We start from the raw sequence: 17,312 nt of genomic DNA on the forward strand, positions 1-17,312 counted from the left end.
AGTTGACTGGATCCTCGAAAGCAAACTCAACGGGCTCCTCGTTAGCGAACTCGTCTCCCGGCTCTACCCAAACAAGACAAACAAGCAAAGAACACAATCAACCACGTGCAAGCTCAAACAACATGATGCAAACATGGTATGCTATGCGGGATGCGATATGTGATGCATATGCAAGATTTGACAAGGAATATGAACCTGGCCTCAACTTGGAAATCCAAGAGTGCCACTGGAAAGGTGAGGTGATTTCGGTTGAAATCGATATAAAGATCACCGGAATCGGATGCACGGTTTGGAAATGGCAAGCAAAACAAATATGGCACCGGTCTGCGATAATCAGCAAGTAGCCATCTAAATGCATCAAGATAATTATGCTACAGCACTCAAACATGACAAAAATACATGGCAGGGATCCACTCATGATGCTTGACAAAAGATGAACACTGAGCTACGCAATTCATCCATTAACAGGTTCAAACAAGCATGGCAAAAATGCAAACGATAACAGGTTTCAGACTTAGTGAAATTAACACAAGTCTGGAATTTAACATCAGGTAGCACACCCTCGCGATCAAGACTATTTAAGCTTATAGGAAAGGCAAGGTAATATGTGGAGCTGCATCAAGCAACTAGCATATATGGTGGCTAACCTGTTCGCAAAAGAGAGCGAGAAGAGAAAGCAAAGCACGAACGAAGAACTATGATCAAGAAGTGATCCTAGAACAACCTACGTCAAGCATTACTCCAACACCGTGTTCACTTCCCGGACTCCGCCGAGAAGAGACCATCACGGTTACACACGCGGTTGATTCATTTTAATTAAGTTAAGTTTCGAGTTATCTAGAATCGGACATTAACAAATTCCCATCTGCCCATAACCGCAGGCACAGCTTTCGAAAGTTCAAATCCCTGCAGGGGAGTCCCAACTTAGCCCATCACAAGCTCTCACGGTCAACGAAGGATATTCCTTCTCCCGAGACATTCCGATCAGACTCGGTATCCCGGTTCTACAAGACATCCTCGACAATGGTAAAACTAAACCAGCAACACCGCCCAAATGTCCCGACAAATCCCGATAGGAGCTGCACATATCTCGTTCTCAGGGCACACCGGATTCTCCAAGGTTCCGGTTGGCCAGCCCAGAGTTGCCCCTGGTGGCCACCGGCAACTGACAGGTTGGACCAACACTCAGAGGAGCACTGGCCCAGGGGTTTAAATAAAGATGACCCTTGAGTCCGCGGAACCCAAGGGAAAAAGAGGCTAGGTGGCAAATGGTAAAACCAAAGTTGGGCATTGCTGGAAGAGTTTTATTCAAGGCGAACTGTCAAGGGGTTCCCATTATCACCCAACCGCGTAAGGAACGCAAAATTCGGGAACATAACACCGATATGACGGAAACTAGGGCGGCAAGAGTGGAACAAAACACTAGGCAAAAGGCCGAGCCTTCCACCCTTTACCAAGTATATAGATGCATTAAGATAACAAGATAATATGGTGATATCCCAACAATAAACAATGTTCCAACAAGGAACGATCTCCAATCTTCACCTGCAACTAGCAACGCTATAAGAGGGGCTGAGCAAAGCGGTAACATAACCAATCAACGGTTTGCTAGGACATGGTGGGTTAGAGGTTTGTCATGGCAATTTGGGAGGCATGATAAGCAAGTAGTAGGTATCGTAGCATAGTCATAGCAAAAGAGCGAGCATCTAGCAAGCAAAGATAGAAGTGATTTCGAGGATATGATCATCTTGCCTGCAAAGTTGTCAGAGTTGACTTGATCCTCGTAAGCAAACTCAACGGGCTCCTCGTTAGCAAACTTGTCTCCCGGCTCTACCCAAACAAGACAAACAAGCAAAAGGAACACAATCAACCCCGTGCAATGCTCAAACAACATGATGCGAACATGGTATGCTATGCGGGATGCGATATGTGATGCATATGCAAGATTTGGAAAGGAATGATTGAACCTGGACTCAACTTGGAAATCCAATAGTGCCACTGTAAAGGTGAGGTGATTTCGGTTGAAATCAATATAAAGATCACCGGAATCGGATGCACGGTTTGAAAATGGCAAGCAAAACAAATATGGCACCGGTCTGCGATAATCAGCAAGTAGCCATCTAAAAGCATCAAGATAAGTTTGCTACAGCACTCAAACATGACAAAAAAATACATGGCAGGGATCCACTCATTATGTTTGACAAAAGATGAACACTGAGCTACGGCCAATTCATCCATTAACAGGTTCAAACAAGCATGGCAAAAATGCAAACGATAACAGGTTTCAGACTTAGTGAAATTAACACAAGTCTGGAATTTAACATCAGGTAGCACACTTTAGAGCATGAAAACTATATTCTAGAGGAACTTAACATGGCAAAGAAAGGCATTACATGAAGCTACTCAAAGCACTTAACAAAAGTCCCTTAGTGACCTTGAGCCAAAAGGGATCAGAAAATACAATTGCAAGCATGTGAACATGGCAAAAACATAATCAGATTACAGACTTAGTGAAAAACTGGAGCATGCAAATCTGTTAACGAGTAGGCATGTTCACGAGCTCGATGCACTCACTACAGAGCATGGCATGACAAACTAAGCATACAACCATCAATAATAAATGACATAGAAGCGAGACATGTCAAGAACAACAACATATCATGTACGGATCAATAACAACATCCTCGGCAAAATCGCTAACAAGTCAACAATCTGCCAGGATTCATGAAATAGCAAAAGTAGAGCTCGATTGACTCAATCTAGGGTGCTCCATAATTGCAAACAAATACACGGATGGATAGAGCACCACAATTTTAACAAAACATCCTTACTGATCATCCTCAAAAGAGGTACGGATCACTAGGAAACAACATGAACATATGGCATAATGACAAAATCAGGACAAGGACTTGGAGAAATTCCAAGTCCCTGAAATCAGCATTAACGAATGCACTACTTTGCAAGCTTGTGCTAGTCACCACACATATCACAAAAATACATGGTAAGCACCACTGTAAAGATGGCATGGCATATAACAAAACTCATGTAGAGCTCAGGAGCATATCATGCACACATTAAACATGGCAAAAATGACAAATAGCTATTTGATGAAACAGATCTGACAATTATATCACATAGCCCTCTTCCAACAGCATTTCGGGCATCAAGATGAGCTCAAATGAAAATGATGCAATGAGATGAAATGATGTACTCTTTGAGACGAAATTTTTGATATGCTACACGCGCAAATCGAAACTACGGATGCAGAGTTATAGCATGATGAAAATAGCCAAAAATTAGGGTTTCGAGGGAATAAAGTCAACCGAGTGGATTGTCTCAGATCCAGATCTAGCCGGGTGGTACTGTAGCAGCAGCGCGCGAACCGAGGTTCACCGGGGACTTGCCAGCGATGGGGAGGTAGTAGCTGTACTCACGGAAGTTCGCCGGCGCGAGGGGGCTCGCCGGAGAGAGGGACTAGCCGGGGCGGCGTGGTGCGGTGGCGGCGGAGTTCTCGGGCGGCGCGGGGCGACACCGACGGCCGGAGTAGCAGGGGTGGCGGCCGGATGCGGCGGCACCGGCGATGGCGCGCGGCAGCGCCGGGCGGCTCAGGCGGCCGGCCGCAAGGACGAAGGCGGCGGGCACGGTGGCGCGGGCGCCCAGGCGGCGGGGACGCGCGGGCCGGGGAGGGCCTCCCGCGGGCCGAGCGGGCCGGCGTGGCGGCGGACGGCGGAGCGCCACGTGGCGGCTTGCCAGTGGCTGCGGGGCGGCGCCACGAAACGTCCGGCGTGGACCGGACGTGTCCGGCGCGCGGATGGAGCGGGGCTAGGGTTAGGGTTGGAGTGGATCCGGGATTTTTGGGGGAGATGCCTATTTATACATAGGAGGAGCTAGGAGGCTCCAAATGAGGTGCGGTTTGCGGCCACGCGATCGTGATCGAATGATCTAGATGATGGAAGGTTCTTTGGTGGGTTTTGGGCCATTTGTAGAGGTGTTGGGCTGCAACACACACGAGGCCTTCTCGGTCCCTCGGTTAACCGTTGGTGTATCAAACGAAGTCCAAATGGTATGAAACCTGACAGGCGGTCTACCGGTAGTAAAACAAGGCTGCTTGGCAAGTCTCGGTCCAATACGGAAATGTTTAACCCCCACACATGAAAAGAGGTAGAAAGGACCACCAGAGGAGGTAGAAGCGCCGGAATGCAAAACGGACAACGGGGAAAATGCTCGGATGCATGAGACGAACACATATGCAAATGCAATGCACATGATGACATGATATGAGATGCATGACAATGGTAACAACACACGGAGACAAAAACCCGAACCCGAGGAAATAAAATAACTTAGCGCCGGAAACGGCAAGAGTTGGGATACATATAAGGTAACTTACATCCGGGGTGTTACAGGAAAGTAGAACTTGATGAGGTAATTGTACCTTCTCTTGAATTGGAAAGTAGGTCATCACAGAAATTAGTTCTAGTGATGCCTACACCAACTAGAGAGGAAGCTAATGATAATGATCATAGAACTTCAGATCAAGTTACTACCGAACCTCGTAGGTCAACCAGAGCACGTTCCGCACCTAAGTGGTACGGTAATCCTGTTCTGGAAGTCATGTTACTAGACCATGATGAACCTACGAACTATGAGGAAGCGATGATGAGCCCAGATTCCGCAAAATGGCTTGAGGCCATGAAATCTAAGATAGGATCCATGTATGAGAACAAAGTATGGACTTTGGTTGACTTTCCTAATGATCGGCAAGCCATTGAGAATAAATGGATCTTCAAGAGGAAGATAGGACACTGATGGTAGTGTTACTATCTACAAACCTCGATGTCGGTGTCAAAACCGGCGGATCTCGGGTAGGGGGTCCCGAACTGTGCGTCTAAGCCGGATGGTAACAGGAGGTAGGGGACACAATGTTTTACCCAGGTTCGGGCCCTCTTGATGGAGGTAAAACCCTACGTCCTGGTTGATTAATATTGATGATATGGGTAGTACAAGAGTAGATCTACCACGAGATTAGAGAGGCTAAACCCTATAAGCTAGCCTATGGTATGATTGTATGTTGTCCTTCGGACTAAAACCCTCCGGTTTATATAGACACCAGAGAGGTTAAGGTTACACAAGGTCGGTTACAAAGGAGGAGATATACATATCCGTACTGCCTAGCTTGCCTTCCACGCCAAGTAGAGTCCCATCCGGACACGAGATGAAGTCTTCAATCTTGTATCTTCATAGTCTAACAGTCCGGCCAATGGAAATAGTCCGGCTGTCCGGAGACCCCCTAATCTAGGACTCCCATAGTAGCCCCTGAACCAGGCTTTCAATGACGATGAGTCCAGTGCGCAGTATTGTGTTCGGCATTGCAAGGCGGGTTCCTCCTCCGAATACACCACGGAAGAATTTTGAATATAAGGATATTGTCTGACCCTGTAAGATAAGTTCCACATACCACCGTAGACAGAGTAATATTTCCACAAATCCAATTTGCTGACTTGTTTCGGCAACATTACATTACATCATGGCCCGGTGATTATTCGAACTGTTCCTTTAACTAGTCCCGCACATAACGCGAGGCAGTTTTTTGACACGTCTTGTCAAAGCAGAGATCGTGTCCCCTTATTACGGGATTCTCATCAATACGGGTGTGGCTAACCAAACCGCGCCATCGATTACGACGCTTGGGGGTTCGAGCGAGTTTTACCAGGCTAGTGGGGACGCATAGTTCCGTCCGCCCATATAAAGGGATAAGGATTTACTTTTTCATCCACGCCTTCTTCCTCCTTTGCTCATCCACCTTCGCACACTCGAGCTCCAATGCCCAAGTTCGCATTTCCCACCTCGACCTTCTCCAACCATGTCCAGAGCAGGAGGCAGGTGGATGGTCTCCTCCATCACGGAGGGACACGTCAAGAAGCTAAGGAGAGCCGGATACTTGCTTGACGACATCGCGCACCGGGTCCCAGAGGAAGGGCAGCTCATCCCCACCCCCAGGCCCCATGAGAGGGTGGTGTTCCTTACCCATTTCCTCCGCGGAGTGGGATTTCCTATCCACCCATTTGTCCGGGGGCTCATGTTCTACTACGGCCTGGATTTCCATGATCTGGCCCCGAACTTCATCCTCAACATCTCGGCGTTTATCGTCGTGTGCGAGGCCTTCCTCCGCATCAAACCTCGCTTCGGCTTATGGCTGAAGACATTCAATGTCAAGCCGAAGGTAGTAAGCAGCCGCCAGGTGGAGTGTGGAGGCGCCATGGTGGGCAAGATGCCCAATGTCACATGGCTCGAGGGCTCCTTCGTGGAGACCATAAAGGGGTGGCAGTCGGGGTGGTTCTACATCACCGAGCCGTGTGACCCTACATGGGCAGCGGCCCCTGAGTTCCGATCTGGCTTCCCCACACGGCTCACCTCCTGGCAAGAGAAGGGCCTGTCCTGGGGTAATTCGGGAGAGCTGTTCGGACTCCAAACATGTAATCAAAACATGGTGAACAAGAAACTCAAACTTGTCAACGTAGTCCAGGTCATGCTTAACTGCCGGATCCTCCCGTGCCAACAACGGGCCTTCAACTTGTGGGAGTTCGACCCGGCGCAGCATCGAACTCTAAACAGGCTCTTCGACACAACTCACGAAGATGCCTGGAGGGTGCTGTTCAAGAGCGCCGAGGTCCCCCCTCCCACTACTAAGGATCGCGAATTCAGCGCGAAGCGCCAAGCCAGTACGGTAAGCTGCTTTACCTCTTACAGGATACTTGTTTGTTCATAGCTTGACTCTATGTGGGATCTAAACTCCCTTGCCTTTGACAGGACTGGCAGGAGACGGCCGGACAGATCGACTGTCCGGCCCCTTTGCCCGAAGGCCCAGCAAGTGCTCTTTTGTCGAAGATGCTGACTCTGGCTCCTTATACGGTCCCGGAGAAGACCAAGAAGGCCAAGGGAACCCTAAAGAGTTCCCGGCGCCAGGCGTCATCGGACTCACCGTCTGAGGACTCTACAACGCAATCCTCCCTCGAAGACGAGGAGGTAGAAGAAGATGCTCCCCCTCTAGACGGGGGAGACAAGAAGAGGAAGGCCGCCCCAACTGGGGAGGCCAAAGGGTCCAAGAGGGGGAGAACTCTCCTTCCGGACTGCTCTACCACCGCCGCTGACGGCGAAGATGAGTGGCTGCCCAGGGCCAAGCCCCTGGGGAAGTCGTAAGTATCCGGATACCAGAGTAATTCATAGCATCCCTTTGTCGCGCTACTTTGCCTAACGCCGAAATATGATTATGCAGGCCGCCCCGACCCCGTATCGATGTATCATCGGACGGCTCCCTGGGTTCGTCGGATATGGATAGCGATCCAGTTCTGACCGCCACCTCCCCTCATCCTACGGACGACACCGAGGTGCTGTCTCACGAGGCACCAGGTCGGGGGGAGACAGTCCCGGAGGCGCCTCAAAGCGGCCTCCCGGACTCTGGGAGCAGAGGGGACAAGGTCCCTGAGGGCTCCGAGTTCGGCCCTCAGCTGGACACCGCGCCGAAACCTCCAGTGGTTCCGGACTCGGGTAGGCGGCCCCCTTCTAAGAGGGGCAAGACGCCTGCATCGGTGACCTCTGTCCAACCAGAGGTGCCGGACAATCTGCTGGAAGCGTTGTGAAGCGCTTCCATCGATGAGGAGCACCGCACTATTATGAGTGCGGTGATCCAGAAGGTTCAGTCCGCCAAGAGCGGATTGACTGAAGCCTGTGCCAGCCTTCTAACAGGCTTTGAGGTAAGTGTTTTAAAGTATGTGAAGAATATTACCGCATAGACAGTAGCCCCTGATGCTCTGTTCGGTGTTCACAAGGAAAAGCCGAACAGAGGATCAAACAATATCACAGGAGTCTAATATGAGTATGTCAATATGCATGTGCAGGCGTCGCTGTTGGCGTCCGCTGCACTGACTGCGGAGGTTGCCGTACTGAAGCAGGACCTGAAAGGGTCCCAAGACGAGCTCGGCCTTGCCAAGAGGCAGCTCCAGGAGAACAAAGGTAAGTAGTACCTAGTCTGTGAATATGTATAAAAAGAATGCGATTGCAAAATGACAGGATCACCATGAATTTGCCAGGGGCCACAACCGAAGTGGCGGCCCTGAAGCAAGCGCTGTCCGAGGCCGAAGATAAAGCGGCCAAGGAGCGCATCGAGCGAGAAAAGCAAGAGGCTCGGGTGGGGGAGGTGCAGCAAGAGCTCCAAGCGCTCGTGACAAAGCACGAGGCGTTGGAGCTTGACTCAAAGACGTGAGAGTCTGAGCTTGCCGCGGCCCTTGAGAGTGCAAAAAGTGCCAAGGCCGAAGCCCAAAAGGCCCTCTAGGAGATCGACGCAATGAAGAAGATAGCGGTGGGTAAGGCATTCTATATGCAGAGCAAGCATGTAAAAGTGAATTACCGATTACTTACCCAAATTCAGAGCTCTCCAGGAGCATTCACAGATTTGCCCCGCAGTGTGTCAGATGCCGCATAGTTTTACCAGGCCAAGGAGGGAAGCTCAATGGAGAAGTTGTTCTGCTCTCAGTATACTAGGACCGAACACCCGATACCTCTGAGCGACCAACTAAAGCAGCTGGTCGAGCTCCACAAGGCGGCCGAACAGGCCATGAAGGGCCTGATAGTCCGGCTGTGGCCTGGCGACGTCCTTCCGAACAGCTACTTCGGCCTGGTCAGGCGGCTTGTGGATGCCTGTCCATGACTGGAGGTCGTCAAGCGGTCCGTCTGCGTCGAAGGTGCACGCCGGGCTTTCGCCCGTGTGAAGGTGCAGTGGGCCAAGCTAGACGACGTGAAGCTGATCAAGGAAGGGCCGCCGTAGGGCAAGGAGCATCGCACCCCCAAAATTTATTATGAGGGTGTACTGAAGGGTGCCCGTCTCATAGCGGACGAGTGCACAAAAGATGTAATATTTGAGTGAAACTTGCTCGTGTGATCCTGTATTTATGAAAACTTGTTCATATGCGCTATGCAACGCTTGTTTGAATGTAAAATATTACCTTCTGTTTGGCCGTTTATCCAATCTGAGAGATGGCTAGTCCTCGGCTTCTGCCCCCATGCCACGAGTGCTAGGGTGTTCAGGATAAACCTGAGCACTCTTGTTCCCATGTTTGGGGTCCTTCGAGGGAGGTGCTCAGCACAACGAACAAGGCAACCGGACTAATAATGCTTTATCACTCTCACTTAGCCATAGAATTCTATAATTTTAAATTTCGGCGAAGCCCCTGGTATTCGGAAGGCCGAATTCGGGGCGCGATACACGCCTTTAAGCCGGACAGGGCCGGCCCCTCGCTCTAAGCAGCATAAGTCTTTAGGGACTCGAAGACCTCGCCGAACAGCGACCAGTCTCTCGCCTTATCATGACAGTCAGTTTTAGCTTTCTCTACTGAGGTGCTTAGCCCAGCTGAACCTGGGCACAATCGCAGTAGTTCTCCTAGCGCTACCTTAGCCGATAGAGCGGAACATAAGGTACCAAAACATAGGAGTCGGGCAAACCCAACATTTGACCAAAGACATGATTCGGAGCTGATGCATATATTGCTATAAGTTCGGGGTGCCGCACTTGTGAAAGTGTTTGGACTTTTCACACCATATAGTGGGGAACGTAAGCCCCTGGTGTATTGGTCGTACCAAAGTGTACGGTTGCAAGGCGTCATTAATGAACACATAGATATATATATATATATAACAAGAATGCAATAATAGTCATAATGTTATGCATTGTTTGTTCAAAAAGGTGCGTTAAGGCAGAGTGATACAGATAGTGCGATGAGAAAAGAGTAGGACTATGTCCCTTCTGAGAGCAAGCTGAGGAATAGTGTTAAATCAAATATTTCGCTCGTTACTGTAATCCACCTGGGAATTCCGTGGTGTGTCGTAGCTTTCTGCCTCCTTGGTTGCTACATCACGTGTTCGGCAATAGTGTTGCCGGACAGGGTTTCCAGAGATTAGGGTCCTAAAAAGAGAAAAATAACCAAACGGGAAGCCCCTAGTGTGGTTTAAGCCGTGTCTTGGGGCGTGCCGCAGTTGTGCCCCCCTCCCCACCTGTGGCCATGGTATTTTTAATGCGTAGTTATGTACGCGAGGTACGAGTTTTGCCGTTTGGCTGGGACTGGGGGGGCCGCGTTGCTACGCGAGCTCAGATCGCGCCGGGCGGTCTAGTTGCCGATTGCTCCGAGCGCGCTTGAAGGTGTCCGGGTCTTGAGACGCCGAACTGGTGGATTGCCTTGAGAGGCTGCTTTGCGCTTCTGCTGCAAGGGCCGCAGTGTGCTCCTCCGTTCGGGGAGAGCGCTCTGTGTTTCCATTGACTGTAATAACCCCGTGAGGTCCTGGCATCATGAGCTTGAGGTATGCATAATGCGGTACCGCATTGAATCTCGCAAATGCGGTTCGCCCGAGCAGTGCATGATAACCACTGTGGAACGGGACTATATCGAAGATTAATTCTTCGCTTCGGAAGTTATCCGGGGATCTGAAGACCACTTCCAGTGTAATTGAGCTTGTGCAATGGGCCTCTACGCCTGGAATGACGCCTTTAAAGGTCGTTTTTGTGGATTTGATCCTTGAGGGGTCTATACCCATTTTACGCACTGTGTCCTGATAAAGCAGGTTCAGGCTGCTGCCGCCATCCATAAGGACTCGAGTGAGGTGAAATCCGTCAATGATTGGGTCTAGGACCAGTGCGGCGAATCCGCCATGATGGATACTAGTGGGGTGGTCCCTGCGATCGAAGGTGATCGGACAGGAGGACCATGGGTTGACCTTTGGGGCGACTGGCTCCAACACATATACGTCCCTAAGCGCACGCTTCCGCTCCCTTTTGGGGATGTGTGTTGCGTACATCATGTTCACCGTCCGCACTTGTGGGGGGAACCTGTTCTGTCCTCCGGTGTTCGGCTACCGGGGCTCCTCCTCGTCATCGCTATGTGGCCCCTTGTCTTTGTTTTCGGCAATTAACTTGACGGTCTACTTGAATACCCAACAATCCCTATTGGTGTGGTTGGCTGGCTTGTCGGGGGTGTCGTGTATCTGACACGAGCGATCGAGTATACGGTCCAAACTGGACGGGCCCGGTGTACTTTGTTTGAATGGCTTTTTCTGCTGACCGGGTTTTGAGCCTTTGAATCCGGCATTGACTGTCGTATCCTCAGTATTATCGTTGTTAATGCGGCGCTTATGTTTGTTGCGACGTGACCTGCTATTGCCGTCCTTGGTATCTGAAGTACCATGGTTCTTTGATATGTTATTACTGCGAGCCAGCCAGCTGTCTTCTCTCGCACAAAAGCGGGTCATGAGCGTCGTGAGGGCTGCCATAGATTTCGGCTTTTCCTGACCAAGGTGCCGGGCTAGCCACTCGTCACGGATGTTGTGTTTGAAAGCCGCTAAGGCCTCTGCGTCCGGACATTCGACGATTTGATTTTTCTTTGTTATGAACCGAGTCCAAAATTGCCTGGCCGATTCTTCTGGCTGCTGAATTATGTGGCTCAAGTCGTCGGCATCTGGTGGTCGCACATAAGTTCCCTGAAAGTTGTCGAGGAATGCAGCTTCCAGATCTTCCCAACAGCTGATGCACTCTGCTGGCAAGCTGTTAAGCCAATGCCGTGCTGGTCCTTTGAGCTTTAGTGGGAGGTATTTGATGGTGTGTAAGTCAACACCGCGGGCCATGTGGATGTGGAGGAGGAAATCCTCGATCCATACCGCAGGATCTGTTGTGCCGTCGTATGATTCAATATTTACGGGTTTGAAACCCTCTAGGATTTGATGATCCATCACTTCGTCTGTGAAGCATAAGGGGTGTGCGGCGCCTCTGTATTGGGCTATATCGCGACGCAGCTCGAATGGGTCTTCCCGCTATGTTCGGCCCGGCCGGATTTACTTTTATAGTATCCGACGTGACGTTTATCTTCTCACATAGTGGCGCGCCCTCGTGATCCGTATCGATCTTGCATGCTTTGCTTTGTCTTCCAATACGTCTCGCAGGTCTAGTGTATCTCCCCATGCCTTTTTATTTGAATGGCGTCGGGGTGCAGGCTGGGTTTTTGGCTGGAATGCCTCTCTATCGCGGCCATGAGGTGGCCGATCAGCCACATCATACGCTTCTTCCTCCAGTTGGGGTAGCAACCTGCATTTTGGGTAACTCTTGGAGGGGTGCTCGAGTTTATATTCCTCGGCCGCGAGGACTTCAGTCCATCTGTCAGCTAGCAGATCTTGATGAGCTTGAAGTTGCTGTTGCTTTTTCTTAAGGCTATTTGTCGTGGCTATAAGCCGGCGCTTAAAGCGCTCTTGTTCGACGGGATCCTCTGGCACGGAGAATTCATCATCGCCGAGGCTTGCCTCGTCTTCGGAGAGGGGCATGTAATTGTCATCCTCCGCCTCTCCATCTGCCTCTCTCTCAGGAGGGTTGGCTCCTCCATCCTCCTGTGCTAAATCTTGCTGGAGAGGATTGTTGTTGTCTTCGGCACTATCCCGAGTGTTATTATCTCCTGTGCCGGTGTCACCACTTTTGCTTTGGTGGGACTTAGAGCAGCACCGCTGACGTCAGCGCTTGGGTTGCTTCTTGGAGGGGTCATCCTCCGCTATCTCGTCGCCATTGCCTTCTATGGGTGTATCCACCATGTATATATCGTATGCTGAGGTGGCTGTCCAGTGCCCTGTGGGCAGTGGTTCCTCTTCGTCTCCCGCATCATCGTCCATACCGTTGATGTCTTCGGAGTTGAAGTCGAGCATGTCGGTTAAGTCATCGACAATGGCTACTAAGTGGGTGGTGGGTGGGTCGCGAATTTCTTCGTCGTCCGCATCCCAGTCCTGCCGGACATAGTTCGGCCATGATTCTCCTGACAAGGAGAGAGACCTTAATGAGTTTAGTATATCGCTGAGGGGCGAGTGCTGAAAGATATCCGCGGAGGTAAACTCCATGATCGGCGCCCAATCAGATTCGATAGGAATGGGCGCAGGCAGTTCGAAGTCCGCAGCCAGAGAAGGATCCGGCAATTCAACAACACGGCTCTCGTGCAAGGTAAGGTCGATGTTCGGCTCGATCACTGCTAAGGGTAAGGCCTCCGCAGCAGGGTCCATCCAACCGTCCGCGGAAGGCACAACTGGCTCCGAATTGAGGGTCGGAGCGGATGCCAGTGCGATCTTAACACTGTCCGATGGTAGAGCTAAATTGTACTCATCGTGATCGCGTGACGCGCAAGGCGGAGGCTCGAATCCATCGAAGATCAAGTCTCCGCGGATATCGGCTGTGTAGTTTAAGCTTCCAAACCTGACCTTGCGGCCAGGGGCGTAACTTTCAATCTGCTCCAGATGGCCAACCGAATTGGCCCGCAGTGCAAAGCCACCGAACACGAAGATCTGTCGGGAGAGAAAAGTCTCACCCTGGAGTGCATCGCTATCAATGATAGTAGGAGCCATCAAGCCTAATGGCGACGACACAGAGGAACTCTCAATGAAAGCACCAATGTCGGTGTCAAAACCGGCGGATCTCGGGTAGGGGGTCCCGAACTGTGCATCTAAGCCGGATGGTAACAGGAGGCAGGGGACACAATGTTTTACCCAGGTTCGGGCCCTCTTGATGGAGGTAAAACCCTTCGTCCTGCTTGATTAATATTGATGATATGAGTAGTAGAAGAGTAGATCTACCACTAGATCAGAGAGGCTAAACCCTAGAAGCTAGCCTATGGTATGATTGTATGTTGTCCTACGGAATAAAACCCTCCGGTTTATATAGACACCGGAGAGGTTAGGGTTACACAAGGTAGGTTACAAAGGAGGAGATATACATATCCGTACTGCCTAGCTTGCCTTCCACGCCAAGTAGAGTCCCATCCGTACAAGAGACGAAGTATTCTATCTTGTATCTTCATAGTGTAACAGTCCGGCCAACGGAAATAGTCCGGCTATCCGGAGACCCCCTAATCCAGGACTCCCACACTCGACTTGCCACAAAAGGTTTTTGACAAGTTCAAGGTGTTGACTACGATGAGATTTTCTCACTCGTAGCGATGCTTAAGTATGTCCGAATCATGTTAGCAATTGTGGCATTTTATGAAATATGGCAAATGGATTTCAAAAACTGCATTCCTTAATGGATTTCTTAAAAGAAGAGTTGTATATGATGCAACCAGGAGGTTTTTGTTGATCCTAAAGGTGCTAACAAAGTGTGCAAACTCTAGCGATCCATCTATGGACAGGTGCAAGCATCTCGGAGATGGAATATATGCTTTGATAAGGTGATCAAAGCATATGGTTTTATACAGACTTTTGGTGAAGCATGTATTTACAAGAAAGTGAGTGGAAGCTCTATATCATTTCTGATAGTATATGTGGATGACATATTGTTGATCGGAAATGATATAGAATTTCTGGATAGCATAAAAGGACACTTGAATAAGAATTTTTCAATGAAAGACATCGGTGAAGCTACTTATATATTGGGCATCAAGATCTATAGAGATAGATCAAGACGCTTGATATGACTTCCACTGAGTACATATCTTCACAAGATTTTGCAGGAATTCAAAAATGGACCAGTCAAAGAAGGAGTTCTTGCCTGTATTGTAAGGTGGGAAGTTGAGTAAGACCCAAAGCCCGACCACGACATAAGATAGAGAGAGAATGAAAGTCATTCCCTATGCCTCAGCCATAGGTTCTATAAAGTATGCCATGTTGTGTACCAGACCTATTGTGTACCTTTCCATGAGTTTGGCAAGGGGGTACAATAGTGATCCAGGAGTAGATCACTAGACAGCGGTAAAAAAATTGACCTTAGAGGACTAAGGAAATGTTTCTCAATTATAGAGGTGATAAAGAGTTTGTCATAAAGATTTACGTTGATGCAAGCTTTGAAACTTATCTAGATGACTCTAAGTCTCAATCTAGATACATATTGAACATGGGAGCAATTAGCTAGAGTAGCTCTGTGTAGAGCATTGTAGACATAGAAATTTGCAAAATACATACGGATCTAAATGTGGAAGACCCGTTGACTAAACTTCTCTCACAAGCAAAACATGATCACACCTTAGTACTCTTTGGGTGTTAATCACATAGCGATGTGAACTAGATTATTGACTCGGGTAAACCCTTTGGGTGTTGGTCACATGGCGATGTGAACTATGGGTGTTAATCACATAAAGATGTGAACTATTGGTGTTAAATCACATGGCAATGTGAACTAGATTACTGACTCTAGTGTAAGTGGGAGACTGGAGGAAATATGCCCTAGAGGAAATAATAAAGTTGTTATTTATATTTCCTTATATCATGATAAATGTTTATTATTCATGATAGAATTGTATTAAGCGGAAACTTGATACATGTGTGAATACATAGACAAAACAAAGTGTCCCTAGTATGCCTCTACTTGACTAGCTCGTTAATCATAGATGTTTAAGTTTCCTGACAATAGACATGCGTTGTCATTTGATGAACGAGATCACATCATTAGGAGAATGATGTGATGGAAAAGAACCATCTGTCAGCTTAGCATAATGATCGTTAAGTTTTATTGCTATTGCTTTCTTCATGACTTATACATATTTCTTTGACTATGAGATTATGCAACTCCCGAATACTAGAGGAACACCTTGTGTGCTATCAAACGTCACAACGTAACTGGGTGATTATAAAGATGCTCTATAGGTGTCTCTAACGGTGTTTGTTGGGTTGGAATAGATCGAGATTAGGATTTGTCACTCCGAGTATCGGAGAGGTATCTCTGGGCCCTCTCAGTAGTGCACATCACGATAAGCCTTGCAAGAAATGTGAATAATGAGATTAGTTGCGGGATGATGCATTACAGAATGAGTAAAGAGACTTGCCGGTAACGAGATTGAACTAGGTATGAGGATACTGACGATCGAATCTCGGGCAAGTAACATACCAATGACAAAGGGAATGACGTATGTTTTCATTACAGTTTAACCAATAAAGATCTTCGTAGAATATGTAGGAACCAATATGAGCATCCAGGTTCCGTTGTTCGTTATTGATCGGAGATGTGTCTCGGTCATGTCTACATAGTTCTCGAACCCGTAGGGTCCTCATGCTTAACGTTCGATGATGATTTGTATTATGAGTTATGTGTTTTGGTGACTAAAGTTTGTTCAGAGTCCCGGATGAGATCACGAACACGAGGAGTCTCGAAATGGTCGAGAGGTAAAGATTAATATATTGGACGCAGGTATTCGGTCACCGGAATGGTTTCAGGACATTTCAGATATTTATCGGAGTACCAAGGGGTTACCGGAACCGCCAGGGGAAATATTGGGCCTACATGGGCCATAGGGGAGAGGGGAGGCAGCCCACAAGGGGTGGTCGCGCCCCCCTCCCATGGGGAGTCCAAATTGGACTAGGGGAGGGGGTGTGCCCCCTTCCCTTCTCATCTTCCCTCCCCCTTCCCCCTTTCCCCCTCCATGAGAAGGAAAAGAGGGGGGGTTGAATCCTACTAGGACTTGGAGTCCTAGTAGGAATCCCCTCTCCTTGGCGCGCCCCTGGTGGTCGGCCTCCTCCCCTCCTTTATATACGTGGGAAGGGCACCCCTTGGAGACACACCAATTGTTCCAAGCCGTGCGCGGCATTGATACGTCTCTAACGTATCTACTTTTTCTCACATTTTCCCTCTTGTTTTGGACCCTAATTTGCATGATTTGAATGAAATTAACCCCGGACTGACGTTGTTTTCAGCTGAACTACCATGGTGTTGTTTTTGTGCAGAAATAAAAGTTCACGGAATGGAACGAAACTTTTTTAGGATTTTTCATATCAATAATAAGAACTACCATGGTGTTGTACCCACCTGGTGGCCCTGCTGACGACCCCCTGATACTATAAAATCACATATTTCCAGAAAAAATCAGGGAGAAAGAATTATCGCGATCCATGAGATGGAGCCGCCGCCAAGCCCTATTCTTCCTCGGGAGGGCAGATCTGGAGTCTATTTGGGGCTCCGGAGAGGGGGATCTTTGATCTTCATCATCACCAACCCACCTCCATCGCCAATTCCTTGATGCCCCCCACCGGGAGTGAGTAATTCCTTCGTAGGCTCGCTGGTCGGTGAGGAGTTGGATGAGATTCATCATGTAATCGAGTTAGTTTTGTTAGGGCCTGATCCCCAATATCCACTATGTTCTTAGATTGATGTTTCTATGACTTTGCCATCTTAATGCTTGTCACTTTGGGCCCGGGTGCAATGATTTCAGATCTGAACCGTTTATGAATTCATCATTATATCCATTTTTTAGATCGATCTTGCAAGTTATAGTCACCTACTACGTGTTATGATCCGGCAACCCCGGAGTGACAACAAC

Source organism: Triticum urartu, chromosome 7 (genome assembly GCF_003073215.2).
Source record: "Triticum urartu cultivar G1812 chromosome 7, Tu2.1, whole genome shotgun sequence".
NCBI lineage: Eukaryota > Viridiplantae > Streptophyta > Magnoliopsida > Poales > Poaceae > Triticum > Triticum urartu.